The sequence below is a fragment of the Phyllobates terribilis genome, unplaced genomic scaffold (assembly GCF_046119375.1).
Source record: "Phyllobates terribilis strain yellow unplaced genomic scaffold, ASM4611937v1 Scaffold_5__5_contigs__length_657084704, whole genome shotgun sequence".
NCBI classification, from domain to species: domain Eukaryota; kingdom Metazoa; phylum Chordata; class Amphibia; order Anura; family Dendrobatidae; genus Phyllobates; species Phyllobates terribilis.
In genome coordinates, this window is record NW_027362765.1 from 28,542,113 (window position 1) to 28,563,701 (window position 21,589).

At 43.2% G+C, this 21,589-nt stretch overlaps 1 protein-coding gene across 3 annotated transcripts in view; it reads left to right on the top strand.

Annotated features, from left to right (window-relative positions):
• LOC141271802 (oocyte zinc finger protein XlCOF7.1-like) overlaps positions 1-21,589 on the top strand; it is an 83,925-nt gene that overhangs the window by 34,737 nt on the left and 27,599 nt on the right. For 2 of the 3 annotated variants that reach the window (XM_073681964.1, XM_073681968.1), the window contains exon 1: positions 20,022-20,104. The exons of the other annotated variant lie outside the window; for it this stretch is intronic. The gene's annotated coding sequence lies outside the window, so the exon portion shown is untranslated. Of the gene's footprint in view, positions 1-20,021; positions 20,105-21,589 lie in introns of those variants that run through there. 3 annotated transcript variants of the gene reach the window in all.

Sequence of the window (21,589 nt, forward strand, 5' to 3'; positions counted from 1 at the left end):
CGTGGCGGCGACCCGGTTCCGTGGCTCAGGGCGGTCAAACCAGTGGCGGAACTATTTATGTGGTTTTGATGTTTAAATGTCCGACTACGCCACCAGTGGATTGCGGTCAGAGTGAACCGCCGCTCCAGGGCAGACCGCTGAGGCTGGTGTTGTGGGTGCAGCAGAGCGTAGCATAACTCCCCACGGGAGGAGTATAGCCTCAGGGCAGTGTATGCGGAGGATGGGGGTGATGGTGCAGGGCAGCAGCAGTAACGACACGGAGTCAGTGATGCAGTCCAGGGCCTTTACTCACAGTTCTTATTATCCAGACCACGTCTGCAGGTAATGGCTGCCCACGTCGTACTGTGCTCACCAGGTGAGGGGCTCAGACAACTCCCAGATAACTTTGAAGCGCTTCACAGGACCCCCTTTGTGTGTCCTTTGTCTGGCCTTTCTTACCAACCCTTCTGTCCGGCTGCCTCGGGCCTCCTATTGGTAAACTTGGCGCCAGTTTCCCTGACCCTATGTGGTGCCTTCCTAGCGGGTGTAGCGAGGGGCTGCGCCACATAAAATGTCACAGCCTCCTGTTTCTAGCTGAGGGTCGTTTCCTGCCTCCACTAGTTTCGGGGACCGGTCTCCCCCTTTGGCCTGACCCCTCCACGCAGGTGGATTCGGGCGTGCGGTGGCGACTCGCCCGTCCGCACCCCTGGGATCCCTTCGTTCCTCGTTCCTGGAGCCTTCTCCGCTCCTCTTCCTTCCTTCTCCCTCTTCCAGGCCTGGGCCTCTGTTACTAGGCCCGCCTCCGGAGCAGAGCTCATGCAGAGCCCCTGCTCCCTGCCACTTCTGCTCAGACTTCTCTGCACTGAACTAAGATGGTGCCCACCTTTTATACTCCCTTCACAATGCACCCAGGAACTGCTTCCTCCCTGCTCCTGCACTACAGGGTTCCCCTTCCTCAGTGTTCCCTCCCCCCACTCCAGCCAGGGACAGGGACTGTCGTGCCCATCTCAGGGCCATATTGGTCGCCCTGCCCCACGGCAATGTGGTGTAATGCATGCAGGTGTCGGGTCCTGATCCACACTACATCCTTACCTGAGAGTGAGATATCACACCTCTGGGTGAGGTGCAATACCTCTGTAGCAACCGAGCCCTCAGGGTGCTACAGTTCCATTTATCTTCAGCCTAGGTGACATATTGCGATACAGGGCCGTGATTTTGGCTATAAAAGGGTCCCCTAGACCCCTACCCCAAGCTTTTTAAGAGAATCATATATGGCGTGCCAGGAGACTCTATGGAATGCTTTCTCAGCATCCAACGAGAGTATCTAATTACAAATTTTTAACTGCATCTAGCCCAGGAAATACTTTGTGCCTAGTAGCAGTGTCTGCTAGTCAGCGGATTATCCCGGCTGTTAAGCAAGCTACACCACCTGTAGTTTGGACACTTAATTTTTTCAAAGGAAATGCTTCGGGACCACGGGATACTCAGTGAAGAGCATCAGGAGGCACCCCAAGGCATAGGGGCTGGGACTGGCAGTAGGATGCCTTGCAGTGGACAGCTGAGCTCGATCCTTATAAAAGCTTTTTAACTGCAGCAGCTTTAGTGGACGCTACTGGAGCTGGAATTACGCGGCTGCTGGCATGAGACTTGCCCTCGAATAGATCCTTGTAAATGGATTGAAAGTGTATTCATTCAAATTAGAGAGACAATTTAAATTAAAAAGCTTAGAGCTGCCTCCACCACAGGGGGGCTCGCTCGACCCACCAGCGGACAGGCACCAGTATTGGGAGAGGGGGGCTGGCCGTCAGGGTTCACCGCGGCTCTGGCACAAACCCGGCGACGCGGAGGTGGCACGGGCAGGAACGGACTGAACGTGTCGGCTTCTCACTTTTTGGATTTTAGAAGGGCATGACATGCCTATATCTGTGTCTCCCCCTCCTTTTACTCCTCCACCTCTTTTCTTTTCGCATGACTATATGTACTTGTCACTTTTCCATGTGTTAGTTGTATCTTCTGAGCAGTTTGTCAGCTTTTGGACACCTTTGAAGGTGTTTTCTATGTGTTTCTATGTGTTTTTGTTTGCCTGCCATTGGTTTTAACGGTGTTCGAAGGTGTTCGACGAACAGTTCGACGAACAGTTCGGCGAACACACGGGTGTTCGACGAACCGAACTCGAACACTACGGGGGTGGCTCAACACTACCAATAACAATGTCAACTCGTCCCGCAAAAAACAAGCCGTCACATGACTCTGTCGGCCAAAATATGGAAAAATTATAGCTCTCAAAATATGGCGATGCAAAAAGTAGATTTTGCAAAAAAAAGCGTCTCTTAGTGTGTGACAACTGTCAGTCATAAAAACCCGATATGATTCTGGTATCTCTGTAATCGCACCGACCCTGAAGAATAAAGTAATCTCATCACTTATACCGCACGAGGAACGGCGTAAAAAATAAATAAAACCAATTCTTCACCTGCTACTGATTTGTTTATTATGTCTCCCAAAGATCGCAGTAAGGCTCTGCGCTAAGCACTTACACCAGAGTTTCCGTGTAAATCTCTGAAATACGTGATTCAGACAGAACCCATGATGGAAGATTCCCTGTAATGAGGCAGATATAGGCCACTGTGGATGCCATCTGGCCTGTGATCCCACAGTGTCAGTTTTTTTAGGCGTGCATAAAAGTGCGGTTGGTCACAGTTTTGTGCACTTCTGAAAAAAAGGACACCGCTAAACAGAGGCCAGACGGAGTCCAGAGTAACTCTGCTGCCTCATTACAGTGAATGGATCCCGCAGGGGTTTCATCTGAATTACATCACTTGGAAATTTAGATGGAAACCCCGATGTAAGTGCTCAGCCTAGAGCGCCGGATAAAATACGTAAAATGTTCCCAATAAAAGCTTCAACTCTGTCCTCAAAAAAAGCTAGTCCCCACTCAGGTCCGTCATCTATTAAAAATATAAGGGACTTCCAAGTTACTGGTAGCAGAAAGGCTCTGGAAAAGCGAAATGGCCCTTGCCCCCCAAAAGAAATTCAGAAAATTTTGTGCTCCCAAATCCAAATGCCTATTCTACAATAATTTGTTCTCCAATTGTCAAATAGCACTCCGTCCCCCCCAGATCTCGCCGTATGGCTGAGCGGTACGATACAGCCACATATGGGGTATTGCCACTTTTAGAAGAAATTGTGTAACATTTCGGCACCATTTTTACCCATTGCCCTGTGTGAAAATGTAAAATCTCAGGGTAAAACATTTTTTTGTGGTAAAAATATAATTATGTTTTCTTCACTGCCCAATGGTATAAATTCAAAAATTAAAAAATACTCACTACTTCCCTAGATGAATTCCTTGAGAAGTGTAGTTTACAAAATGGGGTCACTTGTGGGGGTTTCTGCTGTTTTGGCATGTCAGCGACTCTTCAAATGTGACATGGTGTCTGCAACCTATCCCAGCCAACATAGCGCTCCTTTCTCTTCCGAACCCTGCCGTACACCAAAGCAGTAGTTTTCCCCCACATATGGGGTATCGGCGTACTCAGAAGAAATTGCACAACAAATTTCATGGTGCAATTTCTCCTGTTATCCTTATGATAATGCAAAATTAGGGGATGAAAAACATTTTTTGTGGGAAAAATGTGAAAATTTTATTTTTACGTCTCAATATTATAAACTTCTGTGAAGCACCTGGAGGAGCAAGGTGCTTACCACACATCTAGACAAGTTCCCTAAGGGTGGTGTGAGGGGGCCGGGGTATGTTTCCAATCTTATTTTTATAATCATGGTCTCCTCTGTGTGATATACCATTTATGTTACCCCTTATTTAAGGGTTTGTGTATGACACGATTTGATTCTTTGCAGCAAAAACTTTCAGTTAAGGCTTTATCATCATAGCAGCATTTCATTATCATGGTAACTAAACACTTGTTAATCAATTGCATATATACATATGCTTAAGGCACAAGCACTTTACATGCATCTATATAGATTGGTTTTTTGATATAATATTTACTGTTTTTTGAATATTATGCTGCTATTAGAGATGATTATGTGTATTTAATTTATTTTTATATATTCAATTACGGTGAATCAAATTTTTGTCATTCATATATATACACGTCTTCATATAGGAGATCCATGTGGAATATTTATTGTGAGCATCCCCCTCCCCCCTCCTGAGCTGTATTTTAATTATGTTCTATTTATTTTTATTGTCTTGTTGTTTGTTTTTTTATTTGTTTGTATTTGAATGAAATAAAATATATTATTAATTGTATTTGATACTATTGTAGTTTCTACCTCTTTTTTTGGGGTTTGCATTTTGAGTTTGGAGGTATTTGGATTTATTTATTTTTGAAATTTGTGGCATTTCCTTCTCTCTATAGGATTTATTAAGTTCCCTAAGGGGTCTAGTTCCAAAATGGTGACACTTGTGGGGGGTTTCCACTGTTTAGGCACATCAGGGGCTCCCCAAATGCGACATGGCGTCCGCTAATTATTCAAGCAAATTTTACATTCAAAAAGTCAAATGGCGCTCCTTCCCTTCTGAACCCTGCCGTGCGCCCAAACAGTGGTTTTCCTCCACATATTGGGTATCAGCGTGTTCAGGAGAAATTGCACAACAAATTTCATGGTGCAATTTATCCTATTACCCTTATGATAATGTAAAATTAAGGGATGAAAAATGTTTTTGTGGGAAAAATGTGAAAATGTTATTTTTACGGCTCAATATTATAAACTTCTGTGAGGCACCTAGGGGTCCAAGGTGCTCTCCACACATCTAGATAAGTTCCCTAAGGGGTCTAGTTTCCAAAATGGTGTCACTTGTGGGGGGTTTCCACTGTTTAGGCACATCAGGAGCTCTCCAAACGCAACATGGCGTCTGCTAATTATTCAAACAAATTTTACATTCAAAAAGTCTAATGGCGCTCCTTCCCTTCCGAACCCAGCAGTGTGCCCAAACAGTGGTTTTCCTACACATATTGGGTATCAGCACGCTCAAGAGAAATTGCACTACAAATTGTTTATTCCATTTTTTCCTGTTACCCTTGTGAAAATAAAAAAATTGGGTCTAAAGTAACATTTTTGTGAAAAAAAGTTAAATGTTCATTGTTTTCTTCCACATTCCAAAAATTCCCGTGAAACACTTGAAGGGTTAATAAACTTCTTGAATGTGGTTTTGAGCACCTTGAGGGGTGCAGTTTTTAGAATGGTGTCACTTTTGGGTATTTTCTGTCATAAAGGCCCCTCAAAGTCACTTCAAATAAGATGTGGTCCCTAAAAAAATGTTTTTGTAAATGTTGTTGGAAAAATGAGAAACCGCTGGTCAACTTTTAACCCTTATAGCTTCCTAACAAAAAAAAAATTTTGGTTCCAAAATTGTGCTGATGTAAAGTAGACATGTGGGAAATGTTATTTATTAACTATTTTGTGTGACATATCTCTCTGATTTAAGGGCATGAAAATTCAAAGTTTGAAAATTGCAAAATTTTCACCAAATTTCCGATTTTTTCACAAATAAACGCAAGTGATATCGAAGAAATTTTACCACTATCATGAAGTACAATATGTCACAAAAAACACTCTCAGAATCAGGGGGATACATTGAAGCGTTCCAGAGTAATTACTTCATAAATTGACAGTGGTCAGAATTGTAAAAATTGGCCCGGTCACGAAGGCAAAAACAGGCTCTGGCGCGAAGTGGTTAAAGACTTGCTAAAAAGGAAAAAAGAAATGCATATCAAATGGAAAGAGAGGGGGAGGGGCATATCTAAAGAAGAATATAATGCTGTCTGCAGGGAATGCAGGGCAAATATTAGAAGAGCTAAAGCTATTAATGAAGTGAAGCTTTCAAGGGAGACCAAAATCAGTAAAAATTTTGGGGGGTATGTCAAAAGAAAAGTAAAAGATGCTAGTGGATGGATTTTTACAGGATGAAAAGGATTAAGTGGTCAAAAATGATGTTGAAAGGGCCAAACTTTTAAATTCCTATTTTGCATCTGTGTTTTCTAAGAAAACAAATGTAACATCAACTGATCTTCACTGTACTATCGAAGGAATAAAAGAATCCACTCTGTCTATAAATAGAGAGATGGTGAAGGAACACTTAGCTAATTTAAATTAATTTAAATCTCCTGGTCCAGATGAGTTACATCTTTGGATAGACTCTCACCCAGCCAAATCAGATCTCATACTTTGCACTGGCGAGGGACAATAACCCGAAACACCGTGTCTATAAATTGAGATTCTGATTTGGCTTTTAATTTAAGTCATATTTCAAGGCTCATTAAAGGGTCGATAATGACTTGTAGGATTGCTACTTCCAATAGGTGGCACTAGAGTGCAAGTCCTCGTCCTCTATTAAGAGACAAATTGCATATTTAATTTTCCAGAGTAGAGGAGCATGCAAGGCATTTAAGTCTCTTTATACTGACGTGCCAGACATGGCATGTCACTCTCCACAAGGAGAAGCCTTACCCCTTAGATCCTTGGATACTGAAAGATAGAAGAAATTGCAGAACCACTAGCCAGAATCTTTGAAAATTCCTGGAGAACAGAAGTCCCAAAAAATTGGAAAAGGGCAAATGTTGTCCCTATCTTCAAAAATAGAAAGAAGATGGAGCCAGGAAATTACAGGCCAGTTCGCCTTACTTCTATATCAGGAAAGATCTTTGAACAAATTATTAAACAGCACATATGTAAGTACTTGGATAAGAATACAGTAATTAACCAGAGCCAGCATAGGTTTGTTGCAAACAAGTCATGCCAGACTAATCTAATTTCCTTCTATGATGGAATGACTGGGTGGATCAGGGAAATGTGGTAGATATAGTATATCTCGACTTCAGCAAAGCATTTGATAAAGTATCTCATAATATCCTTATTGAAAAAATGACCATGTATGGGATTGACAAGGCTACGGTTAGGTAGATTAATATAATAATAATAATTTTTTATTTATATAGTGCCAACAAATTCCGCAGCACTTTACAATTAAAGATTCATAAATGGCTCAGTGATCGTACTCAAAGAATGGTAATAAATGGGTGCACATTCAATTGGAAGAGTGTGGTACCAGAAGGCTCTGTTCTGGCCCCAGTGTAAGGGAACTGAAGGTAAACTAATCAAATTTGCAGACGATGCAAAGCAGGGAGAAATAGCTAATACTAGAGAAGACAGAGAAAGGATTCAGAATGATCTAGATAAGCTTAAACAATGGGCAGCGACTAATAGAATGGTATTTAACAGGGAGAAATGCAAGATTCTACATCTGAGCAAGGAATAGAACCAATAAACAGCACGTGTGAAAAATACTTGGGTATACTAATAGATCACAGACTGCACATGAGTCAACACTGTGATGCAGCAGTACAAAAGGCAAAAACATTTCTGGGATTTATTTAACAGACGCATAGACTCTAGATCACATGAAGTAATTATCCCCCTCTACTCCTCCTTGCTAAGACCTAATCTGAAATCCTGTGTCCAGTTTTGGGCACCACATTTTAAAAAAGAAATCGAAACATTGGAGTAAGTTCAGAGAAGAGCTACCAGGATGGTGAACGGGCAGGAAAGTATCTCCTACAAGAACGATTAAAGAATCTGGGAATGTTTACCTTGCAAAAAAGAAGGCTAAGAGGAGACTTAATAGCTGTCTACAAATATCTGAAGGATGTCACACTATAGAGCAGGGGTCTCAAACTCAGCTGGGCATATGGGCCGCACACGGAATAACATTTAGTTTGGGGGGCCGCATTATTTGCATGACAAATTGACACTTTTAGTGATACCATTTTATTTTCTATACACCTTTTGAACTGGTCCTCATCTTACAGACATGGTCTCCCCTCCCGGTCCCCCATATTGCAGACATGGTCTCCACTCCAGGTCTCCAATATTGCAGACATGGTCTCCCATCCAGGTCCCCCATATTGCAGACATGGTCCCTCATCCAGCAGACATGGTCTCCCATCCAGGTCCCCCATATTTCAGACATGGTCCCCCATATTGCAGACATGGTCCCCCATATTGCAGACATGGTCCCCCATCCGGTCCCCCATATTGCAGACATGGTCCTCATATTGCAGACATGGTCCCCCATCCAGGTCCCCTATATTGCAGACATGGTCCCCCATCCAGGTCCCCCATATTGCAGACATGGTCCCCCATATTGCAGACATGGTCTCCCCTCCAGGTCCCTCATATTGCAGACATGGTCCCCTATATTGCAGACATGGTCTCCCCTCCAGGTCCCCCATATTGGAGACATGTCCCCCATCCAGGTCCCCATGTTGCAGACATGTCCCCCAGGCCGCCCCCCCTATACTGCGCACAGGGTCCCCGTCCCCCCATACTGTGCTCAGGGTCCCCGTCCCCCCATACTGCTCAGGGTCCCCGTCCCCCCATACTGCGCTCAGGGTCCCAGTCCCCCCATACTGCGCTCAGGGTCCCCGTCCCCCCATACTGCGCTCAGGGTCCCCATCCCCCCATACTGCGCTCAGGGTCCCCGTCCCCCATACTGCGCACAGTGCCCCCCCTATACTGAGCACAGGTCCCCTGTGCTGTATTTCACATTACAGAGAAAAAAAAAAAAGGATTCTCACCTGTCCTCCGTTCCTTTGGCGTCCTTTCTGCACCTGTGGCCTGCAGGCACATAAACCCCGTAATGATCGCGGCTCTCTCCAGCAGCCGCCGACACCAGCGTGTAATGCAGAGTATTGCTGCGCAGAGACCGGCTCTCTACACAGCAGTACCAGTGTCAGCTGCCGGCCTATCAGAGGCCAGCAGCTGACATCTGCGCATGGCAGTGATGTCATACGCCTCTGCGCTGGGACGCAGATGTCAGCTGCTGGCATCTGATAGGCTGGTGGCTGGCACTGGTATTGCTGTGCTGAGAGCCGGTCTCTGCGCGGCAATACACTGCACTACGGCACTGATGTCGGCGGCTGCTGGAGAGAGCCGCGATCATTACAGGGTCTGTGCCTGCGGGCAACAAGAAGCAGCCAGAGGGGCCGCATGCGGCCCGCGTGTTTGAGACCCCTGGTATACACTGTGTTCCAAATTATTATGCAAATATTTTCTCAGATTTTCCAAAATTACCTATATGAATTGCAGTCATTGTAATTTTCCAGTCAAATAACTATTAGAGTACAATTGAAAGGTTTTTGTACAAACTGCCTATGATAACAGTATATTTTTTTAAAAATAAAAAACTCAAACTGCACTCAAAGTGCATGTTCCAAATTATTATGCACAGCAGAGTTTTCAACCTTTTCATTTTAATAAAGAACAAAAAAATGGTCATTTTTGAAATTATAAGCATTAGCAGGTTATTACAAACTGAAATCAAACAGTTTTCAACTCAAAACTTTATTCTAGGTGATGTTACATTTGCACATAGGACCCCTTGTTCGAAAGGAGCTTCTGAACTCTCTCGTCCATTGAATGTCAGGTTTTGGATGGTTTCTGCTTCAATTGTTTTGCATGAGGACAGAATACCCTCCCAGAGCTGTTGCTTAGATGTGAACTGCCTCCCGCCATCATAGACACTCCTTTTGATGATGCTCCAGAGGTTCTCAATGGGGTTGAGGTCAGGCGAGCATGTGTGCCACACCATAAGTTTGTCCCCTTTTATGCCCATAGCAGCCAGAGATGCAGATGTGTTATGTGCAGCATGAGACGGGGCATTATCATGCATGAAAATGATCTTGCTGCGGAATGCACGGTTCTTCTTCTTGAACCATGGAAGGAAGTGCTGTTTGAGAAACTCAACATACATTATGGATTTCAGTTTGTAATAACCTGCTAATGCTTATAATTTCAAAAATGACCATTTTTTTGTTGTTTATTAAAATGAAAAGGATGAAAACTCTGCTGTGCATAATAATTTGGAACATGCATTTTGAGTGCAGTTTGAGTTTTTTATTTTTTTTAAAAATATACTGTTATCATAGGCAGTTTGTACAAAAACCTTTCAATTGTACTCTAATAGTTATTTGACTGGAAAATTACAATGACTGCAATTCATATAGGTAATTTGGGAAAATCTGAGAAAATATTATTTGCATAATAATTTGGAACACAGTGTAGAGGGATCATCCTTACTCTGATTTGCACATGAAAACACGAGATGCAATGGAATGAAACTGAAAGGGAGAAGATACAGATTAGATATTAGAAAAAACTTTTTGACAGTGAGGGTGATCAATGAGTGGAACAGGCTGCCATGAGAGGTCATGACTTCTACTTCACTGGAAGTCTTCAAACAGAGGCTGGTTTGCAAGCCCGTTATGATATAGAAAAGTAACCTGGCACTCGATAGACTCATACATTCTTTTTTGATAATTTAATAAAGTAGTGCAACAAACAGACGTTTCGGTCACATTAGACCTTCATCGGTGTACTACAAAAGTAACAAAATGATGACAATAAGTATCACATAGATGAATATATGTTAGATACCACATAGAACAAATACAGAAAATCAAGACAATACATCATGGACAATGAACATATGAAAAACACAGCATGGGAAAAGGATGGGAAAGAGGACAAGGGTTAGGTGGTGGAAATATGGGAGCATAAGGGACGAGACCTACCAGTATATGGGAGTAGGTATGTATAAGACAAAAGCCCGCTAGGTGCTATCAGCTGTAAGAACAAATAGAAGTATGAGCACCATGGGAATGGCCTCTATCACAAAGGGAAGGAGTGAGTGGACAGACTAAGAAAGGTTACCTGTAGATTAGTGAAAACAGGACGCAGTGTCCACCGTTAGTCCAGGTTGTTCTGACTGGGAATGAGACCATAAGGGTCTTAAATAGGGCATGGGGGATGGGGGGTGAAAGGTCGCTTCCTAGGCCAGTCATTGGTGGCAGTGGGGTGTATAGGCGCGTTATACTCCGGACGTAGGACCTGTGTACCGGAAGTTGCGTCATATGACGCTTGTAAGGTTCTGGAGGGAGATCGCCGGTCACGTGACCGGAAGTGACGCGAGTATGCGTTCCATGCTAGGATTAATGCGTTCCACTGTGCGCTGGTAGCGCTGTAATACGAATTACAGAAGTAGTGGAGGAAATAAGGACCAAGATGAGAGTCCAGGAGGGATGGGGATCAGGAAAGGGGACGCCAATTAGGATGGGATCTAAAAAACAAGAAGACAAGTATAAGTTGCTGTGATCTATAAGCAGTTCACAATGTACATTATTTGAGCATCATAACAATGGTCACATTTATAAAGGGCATCGCATGTAAAAAACATATATAATCATATCAAGTCCATATCAATGGTCACTTTTGCAAAAGGTATTGCATGTAGGAAGTATTCAGGTAAATAAGCATATTTTTTGTTTAAACCTTTGGGGGATAATGACTGTAACTCATGGATCCAGAACGCCTCTCTGTATTTGAGTAAATGAATGCGGTCACCCCCTCGTCTCGGTGGGGGGACGTGTTCAATCACTTGAAATTTAAGTTGTGAAACCGAATGCCCAGCTGACGCAAAGTGTGATGGAACCGGTAGGAGGAGAGATTTTTACAGCGAATGGTCGATTTATGTTTTGAGATCCTATCTTTGACACATTGGGTAGTCTCGCCAACATTAATGAGGCCACAGGGACTTTTGAGGACATAAATTACATAGGAGGAATTGAAAATGAAGTAATCCTTGATTTTATATTGTTTCCCTGATTGTGGATGGTAAAGGGTATCTCCTCGGATAATGTTGTTGCATTGGTAACATTGTAGACATGGGAATGTCCCGTTTTTAGGTGTAGATAGGAATTTTTGTCGGGGTCTGGTGTTGGTGGTACCAATATCAGCATGTACGAGTCGGTCACGAATATTGGTGGCTCTTTTGTAACATGGTAGAAATGGAACTTTGAATTCTGGGACTGTTGGATAGGCTATTTGGAGTATGTTCCAGTGTTGTCTAATTTTTCTATGTAGTATCGAGATCATGGGGTGGTAAGTGTGGACAAATGGCATACGGTTGTTAGAGGTGGGGCGTACTCGGGTAGTGGGCTCTAAGGCTCGGGATAATGCATCGGATGGGTAACATCTGTCTAGAAATTTTTCTTTCATCTCGTTAATTCTTAAGTTCTGTGTGGAAGGGTTGCTGACTATGCGTTGAACGCGGTAGAACTGGGATTTGGTTACTGAGGTGAAGATGGACTTAGGGTGTAGACTTGTGTAATGCAAAAGACCATTTCTGTCAGTGGGTTTCACATATAGGTCTGATGAGAGGTAACCCAAACTGTCTTTTATGATGGTAGTGTCAAGGAAATTGATGGATTCCCTGCTGGAAATAATGGTGAACCGAAGGCCGTCCCAGGATGAGTTTAGAGTCTCAGAGAATTCTGTCAAGGTTTCCATGGGCCCCTTCCAAATGCACAAAATGTCATCTATATAGCGCTTCCATACTGTGGAATAAATCTTGAAGAGCGGGTTTGTGTAGACCATCTCCTCTTCAAACGCTGACATATAGCAGTTTGCATATGGGGGGGCCACATTAGATCCCATGGCGGTACCCTGTTTTTGTAGGTAGAAAGTGTCTTGGAAGAGGAAGAAGTTTTTGGATAAGACCAAGGTTAAGAGGTCAAGGCAAAGGTGGTTAACTTCAGGTGGTGTTTGTGAGTTTTCTAGTAAATTTTTAACGCAAATGATACCCTTTTCGTGTGGGATAGAAGTATAAAGGTTGTTGACATCAAGCGTAACGAGTAGAGAGTCTGGGTGGATCTGTGTGATTTCCCTAATGGTGGTGAGGAAGGCTCCTGTGTCAAGGATAAAGAATGTAGTTTGCTTAATTAAGGGGGTCAAGATTTTTTCCAAAAAGATGGCTAAAGGCGATAGGATTGAATCAGTAGAGGCGACAATCGGATGTCCCGGGGGATTCTCGAGATTCTTGTGTATTTTTGGTAGTGTGTAGAACACTGGGATGATTGTAGATTTTTTGGTTAGAAATTCACAGGTTTTAGTATCAATCGTCCCTTTTTAGGGAATGATATTCTAGGGTCTTGGAGATCGCATCCCTAATTGAGGAGGTGGGGTCGTGAGTTAGTTTTTGATATACAGAGCTATCGTCTAGTTGTCTTTGGATCTCGCTAAGATAGGAGGGTTTGTCCATAACTACTATCGCCACTCCCTTGTCTGCTGGTTTGATGATGATAGAAGGGTCAGATTCAAGTGTTTTTAATGCTCGTCTATCAAGATGAGATCGATTCTGATGATAGTGTATCAGACCTAGGTCAATGTCAGACCGTAGGTGTTGGAAGGATTGTTTAATGAAGTCAATAAAGGTCTCTGCCGCATGATAATGTTGAGGGGGTCGATATGTGCTTTTATTTTTTAATCCTAAACTAGCTGCTGTAATGCTGGCCGGGTTGGTGGTAGGTGTGATTGTATTCGGAATTGCCCCCTGGTAAAGTGTGCCTTGAGTCTAATAGATCGATAGAACCTCTGTAGTTCCATGTCTAAGCCAAAGGTATTACATTTGTATGATGGGCAGAAAGACAGGCCTTTCTGTAGTACTGCTAATTCCGCTATGCTGAGTGACCGCAAGGAAATGTTCACAACCAATGGGGTCGTACCTGGGAGCGTGTGACTCTGGCGAAGCTCCTGTCGCCTCCTGTTGGTGCTACCTCTCCTCGTCCTCCTCTTTTTCTGTTGTACCTCTTCCGGTAACCTAAAAAATGAGTGTAAGTTATAGGTTGATCTTGTCTGTCCACCTCTGAACCAGAGGAGGACAGGTCAGTTGAGGAGCGGCCAGGATACCCCGGTCCACGCTTTGTGGTGGAGAAGTCGCGCCATTTATATACTCAATCTTTCTGGTAGTCCTCTGCGTCACGGATACATTTCAGTCTCTTCCTGTTTTCTGTGTCCTGTCGGTGTTGTTCAATATTCTGATTGACCTTGGTCTTCAAAGAGTTTAGTTCTTCCGTGGAGATCGTAGATGACAGTTGAGATTCGATGCTGGAGATTTGCTCCTTGGATGCGATAATTTCTTTCTGTAAGAATTCAATCGTTAAAGTCATTAAGTCAAATGAACTAAACTCTGATTGACCTTGGTCTTCAAAGAATATTGAACAACACCGACAGGACACAGAAAACAGGAAGAGACTGAAATTTATCCGTGACGCAGAGGACTACCAGAAAGATCGAGTATATAAATGGCGCGACTTCTCCACCACAAAGCGTGGACCGGGGTATCCTGGCCGCTGCTCAACCGACCTGTCCTCCTCTGGTTCAGAGGTGGACAGACAAGATCAACCTTCAACTTCCACTCATTTTTTAGGTTACCGGAAGAGGTACAACAGAAAAAGAGGAGGACGAGGAGAGGTGGCACCAACAGGAGGCGACAGGAGCTTCGTCAGAGTCACATGCTCCCAGGTACGACCCCATTGGTTGTGAACATTTCCTTGCGGTCACTCAGCATAGCGGAACTAGCAGTACTACAGAAAGGCCTGTCTTTCTGCCCATCGTACAAATGTAACACCTTTGGTTTAGACATGGAACTACAGAGGTTCTATCGATCTATTAGACTCAAGGCACACTTCACCCAGGGGGCTATTCCCAATACCATCATACCTACCACCAACCCGACCAGCATTACAGCAGCCAGTTTAGGATTAAAAAATAAAAGCACATATCGACCCCCTCAACATTATCACGCGGCAGAGACCTTTATTGACTTCATTAAACAATCCTTCCAACAACTACGGTCTGACATTGACCTAGGTCTGATACACTATCATCGGAATCTATCTCATCTTGATAGACAAGCATTAAAAACACTTGAATGTGACCCTTCTATCATCATCAAACCAGCAGACAAGGGAGTGGCGATAGTAGTTATGGACAAACCCTCCTATCTTAGCGAGATCCAAAGACAACTAGACGATAGCTCTGTATATCAAAAACTAACACACGACCCCACCTCCACAATTAGGGATGCGATCTCCAAGACCCTAGAATATCATTCCCTAAAAGGGACGATTGATACTAAAACCTGTGAATTTCTAACCAAAAAATCTCCAATCATTCCAGTGTTCTACACACTACCAAAAATACACAAGAATCTCGAGAATACCCCGGGACGTCCGATTGTCGCCTCTACTGATTCAATCCTATCGCCTTTAGCCATCTTTTTGGAAAAAATCTTGACCCCCTTAATTAAGCAAACTACATTCTTTATCCTTGACACAGGAGCCTTCCTCACCACCATTAGGGAAATCACACAGATCCACCCAGACTCCTTACTCGTTATGCTTGATGTCAACAACCTTTATACTTCTATCCCACATGAAAAGGGTATCATTTGCGTTAAAAATTTACTAGAAAACTCACAAACACCACCTGAAGTTAACCACCTTTGCCTTGACCTCTTAACCTTGGTCTTATCCAAAAACTTCTTCCTCTTCCAAGACACTTTCTACCTACAAAAATAGGGTACCGCCATGGGATCTAATGTGGCCCCCCCATATGCAAACTGCTATATGTCAGCGTTTGAAGAGGAGGTGGTCTACACAAACACGCTCTTCAAGATTTATTCCACAGTATGGAAGCGCTATATAGACACTTTGTGCATTTGGAAGGGGCCCATGGAAACCTTGACAGAATTCTCTGAGACTCTAAACTCATCCTGGGACGGCTTTCGGTTCACCATTATTTCCAGCAGGGAATCCATCAATTTCCTTGACACTACCATCGTAAAAGACAGTTTGGGTTACCTCTCATCAGACCTATATGTGAAACCCACTGAAAGAAATGGTCTTTTGCATTACACAAGTCTACACCCTAAGTCCATCTTCACCTCAGTACCCAAATCCCAGTTCTACCGCGTTCAACGCATAGTCAGCAACCCTTCCACACAGAACTTAAGAATTAACGAGATGAAAGAAAAATTTCAAGACAGAGGTTACCCATCCGATGCATTATCCCGAGCCTTAGAGCCCACTACCCGAGTACGCCCCACCTCTAACAACCGTATGCCATTTGTCCACACTTATCACCCCATGATCTCGATACTACATAGAAAAATTAGACAACACTGGAACATACTCCAAACAGCCTATCCAACAGTCCCAGAATTCAAAGTTCCATTTCTACCATGTTACAAAAGAGCCACCAATATTCGTGACCGACTCGTACATGCTGATATTGGTACCACCAACACCAGACCCCGACAAAAATTCCTATCTACACCTAAAAACGGGACATTCCCGTGTCTACAATGTTACCAATGCAACAACATTATCCGAGGAGATACCCTTTACCATCCACAATCAGGGAAACAAGATAAAATCAAGGATTACTTCACTTTCAATTCCTCCTATGTAATTTATGTCCTCAAATGTCCCTGTGGCCTCATTTATGTTGGCGAGACTACCCAATGTGTCAAAGATAGGATCTCAAAACATAAATCGACCATTCGCTGTAAAAATCTCCTCCTACTGGTTCCATCACACTTTGCGTCAGCTGGGCATTCGGTTTCACAACTTAAATTTCAAGTGATTGAACACATCCCCCCACCGAGACGAGGGGGTGACCGCATTCGTTTACTCAAATACAGAGAGGTGTTCTGGATCCATGAGTTACAGTCATTATCCCCCAAAGGTTTAAACAAAGAATATGATATCAGCTTATTTACCTGAATACCCCTACAGGATATACATATTCGTATAATCATATACTCATCCTTGTATCAGTTCAGCCAAGTTACCTAATATGGATCATATATACTTCCTACATGCAATACCTTTTGCAAAAGTGACCGTTGATATGGACTTGATATGATTATATATGTTTTTTACATGCGATGCCCTTTATAAATGTGACCATTGTTATGATGCTCAAATGATGTACATTGTGAACTGCTTATAGATCACAGCAACTTATACTTGTCTTCTTGTTTTTTAGATCCCATCCTAATTGGTGTCCCCTTTCCTGATCCCCATCCCTCCTGGACTCTCATCTTGGTCCTTCTTTCCTCCACTACTTCTGTAATTCGTATTACAGTATTACAGCACTACTGGCGCACAGTGAAACGCATAAATCCTAGCATGGAACGCATACTCGCGTCACTTCCGGTCACGTGACCGGCGATCTCCCTCCAGGACCTTACGAGCGTCATATGACCCAACTTCCGGTACGCAGGTCCTACGTCCGGAGTATAACGCGCCTATACACCCCACTGCCACCAATGACTGGCCTAGGAAGCGACCTTTCACCCCCCCATGTCCTATTTAAGACCCTTATGGTCTCATTCCCAGTCAGAACAACCTGGATTAACGGTGGATACTGCGTCCTGTTTTCACTCATCTACAGGTAACCTTTCTTAGTCTGTCCACTCACTCCTTCCCTTTGTGATAGAGGCCATTCCCATGGTGCTCATACTTCTATTTGTTCTTACAGCTGATAGCACCTACCGGGCTTTTGTCTTATACATACCTACTCCCATATACTGGTAGGTCTCGTCCCTTATGCTACCATATTTCCACCACCTAACCCTTGTCCTCTTTCCCATCCTTTTCCCATGTTGTGTTTTTCATATGTTCATTGTCTATGATGTATTGTCTTGATTTTCTGTATTTGTTCTATGTGGTATATAACATATATTCATCTATGTGATACTTATTGTCATCATTTTGTTACTTTTGTAGTACACCGATGAAGGTCTAATGTGACCGAAACGTCTGTTTGTTGCACTACTTTATTAAAATATCATATTCAAACAGAGGCTGGACAGACAAATGTCTGAGATGGTTTAGTGAATTCTGCATTGAACAGGGGGTTAGACACTATGACCCTGGAGGTCCCTTCCAACTCTAACATTCTATGATTCTATGAACCGGGCAGAACCTCCTGAATCCCACCACTACTCGGGACTACAGAACAGGAGAAGGACTTAGTTATTCTGGTTACAAGTAAACTGAGTAGCAGTAGTCAATGTCCAGTTCAAAGGCCGCAAATAGACTATTACAAGGGATGGAAGGCCTCTCATATGATGAGAGGTTAAAAAAGTTGGGCTTGTTTAGCGTATAAAAAAGACGCCTCAGAGGAGATATAATTTATATGTATATATGTACAGTACAGACCAAAAGTTTGGACACACCTTCTCATGTAAAGATTTTTCTGTATTTTCATGACTATGAAAATTGTACATTCACACTGAAGGAATCAAAACTATGAATTAACACATGTGGAATTATATACTTAACAAAATAGTGTGAAACAACTGAAAATATGTCTTATATTCTAGGTTCTTCAAAGTAGCCACCTTTTGCTTTGATGACTGCTTTGCACACTCTTGGCATTCTCTTGAGGCAGTCACTTGAAATCGTTTTCACTTCACAGGTGTGCCATATCAGGTTTAATAAGTGGAATTTCTTGCCTTATAAATGGGGTTGGGACCATCAATTTTGTTGTGCAGAAGTCAAGTGGATACACAGCTGATAGTCCTACTGAATAGCCTGTTAGCTGCTTTTTTCTTGCCATAATACAAATTCTAAGTAAAGAAAAACGAGTGGCCATCATTACTTTAAGAAATGAAGGTCAGTCAGTCCGAAAAATTGGGCAAACTTTGAAAGTGTCCCCAAGTGCAGTTGCAAAAACCATCAAGCGCGACAAAGAAACTGGCTCACATGAGGATCGCCCCAGGAAAGGTAGACCAAGAGTCACCTCTGCTTCTGAGGATAAGTTTATCCGAGTCACCAGCCTCCGAAATCGCAGGTTAACAGCAGCTCAGATTAGAGACCAGGTCAATGCCACACAGAGTTCTAGCAGCAGACACATCTCTACAACAACTGTTAAGAGGAGACTTTGTGCAGCAGGCCTTCATGGTAAAATAGCTGCTAGGAAACCACTGCTAAGGACAGGCAACAAGCAGAAGAGACTTGTTTGGGCTAAAGAACACAAGGAATGGACATTAGACCAGTGGAAATCTGTGCTTTGGTCTGAGGAGTCCAAATTTGAGATCTTTGGTTCCAACCACCGTGTCTTTGTGCGACGCAGAAAAGGTGAACGGATGGACTCTACATGCCTAGTGCCCACCGTGAAGCATGGAGGAGGAAGTGTGATGGTGTGGGAGTGCTTTGCTGGTGACACTGTTGGGGATTTATTCAAAATTGAAGGCATACTGAACCAGCATGGCTACCACAGCATCTTGCAGCGGCATGCTATTCCATCCGGTTTGCCTTTAGTTGGACGATCATTTATTTTTCAACAGGACAATGACCCCAAACTCACCTCCAGGCTGTGTAAGGGCTATTTGACCAAGAAAGAGAGTGATGGGGTGCTACGCCAGATGACCTGGCCTCCACAGTCACCAGACCTGAAACCAATCGAGATGGTTTGGGGTGAGCTGGACCCCAGAGTGAAGGTAAAAGGGCCAACAAGTTCTAAGCATCTCTGGGAACTCCTTCAAGATTGTTGGAAGACCATTTCCGGTGACTACCTCTTGAAGCTCATCAAGAGAATGCCAAGAGTGTGCAAAGCAGTCATCAAAGCAAAAGGTGGCTACTTTGAAGAACCTAGAATTTAAGACATATTTTCAGTTGTTTCACACTTTTTTGTTAAGTATATAATTCCACATGTGTTAATTCATCATTTTGATGCCTTCAGTGTGAATGTACAATTTTCATAGTCATGAAAATACAGAAAAATCTTTAAATGAGGTGTGTCCAAACTTTTGGTCTGTACTGTATGTGTGGTCAATACAAAGGACTAGCACATGACTTTTTCCACTCATTACGGGTGGAAGAAAGGCAATTCCGGCAGCTAAATAGGAAAGGGTTCTTTACAGTTAGAGCAGTCATACTGTAGAATACCCGACCACAAGAGATAGTAATGGCAGACACTACAACATCTTTTAAAAGAGGGCTGGAAGATTTTCTCAGTACAAATAATATTGTAGGTTATAGATAATTTAGTGAGAAAATGTATAATTGGTGGATAAATATTAAACTTGATGGAACTAGGTCTTCTTTCAACCTATGTAACCAGCACAGCAGAGTCCTGCATCCACTGAGGCCCCTGATCATGTGACCCCTGACTCCTCCTGTCCTGTGACCTCATCACAGGTCCTGTAAGTACAGAGCAGCCATATATCTGATGTGCGTCTCTGAAGGTGGAGGTAATAATAATAATAATAATAATTGTTTTTCTATAGCTCCAACATATTTTGCAGCAATTTACAATTAAGCGGGGACATGTACACATAAATCCCCGGTTACAGGAGGAGTGAGGTTCCTGCTCACAAGCTACAACCTATAATGGAAATAGGGGGAGACAATAGGCAGAACGTACGGTCCGGTCATCAGTATAATATATAGGAGTTATGATATAAAGCCGCATGATCCGGTCATCAGCCGGTATCTGTGTAAGTGTAGTTACCAAGTGCTATTGGGAGCATGGAGGATGTGGAGACAGATGAGTAGGAGGGAACAGATTCTGAGGAACATTTTGGAAGAGGGAACAGGAAGATGTAGATTAGTGAAGTGAGGTGATAATCCTATCAAAAGTGATGTGTTTTTTAAGCGAACTGTAAAAATGTGGGGGCTAAGTATAAGTCGGATTGTTTGGGCTAGTGCATTCCAGAAAACTGGCGCAGCGTGAGAGAAGTCTTTGAGATGGAGGTGGGGGGTTCGGATTTTGAACGATGTTAGTCTTAGATCAAGTGGAGAATAGAGAGCACGGGTAGGATCCTAGGTTCAAATTCCAGCAATGACAACATCTGCAAGGAATTTGTATGTTTCCCCCACATGCTATGTCTGGACAGAAGAGGGAGGAGATCGGAGCTAAAGATCACTATAGAGTGTTAATAAGCTGATGGGTCATGATCGCACATAGATTTCTGTATGTGTGGTAAGTGGAGGTGTCCTGAGCAAGGAGACAGTTCTCGACAGAGATGGAAAGAATATTGTGGTCAGAGATCAAGAAATGGGAGTTAGTGAAGTCATACACTGAGCTGAGCCAGGAGAAGACCAGGTCCAGAGTATTCCCGTACGAATGTGTAGGAGAGTTAGTAGACTATGAACGACCAAAGGAGGAGGTTTCAGAAAGAAGATGAGTGGCAGATGGGCAGAGTGGATTATCAATGGGGATGTTAAAGTCCCCTATGATTAGAGTGAGTATCACAGGATAGGAAGTGTGAAAGCGAGGTGCCAAAGTATTTCAGGAACTGGTTGGTTTTGCCTGGATACACAACCACCACTCACAGAGAGACGGGTTTGAAGAGTCTAACGGAGTGGGCTTCAAAGTAAGGAAACATAAGTAAGGGTACTGTGGGTATAACCTGGTAAGCACATTGTGATGAAAGGAGCAGACCAACACCACCACCTTGTCTGATCTCAGGTCTGGGGGTATGTTAAAACTGTAGGTCTCCATTTGTGAAGATTCTCCATTACTGGGTACAGACAACATTAACCCCCAGTGCTGAGACTATTTTGGTGTTTTTCTGTTGCCTCTTTCTAACAATGATAACATTTTTGTTCATTTTCCTCTGATGGATACATACTACCCAACTATATCATCTGCCATGTGCACAAACAGGAGTTTCTGACCTCAGGTTTTGCAAGAAATTTCTTTACAAGTTGTGGGGTCCATTTTTACTTTTTGT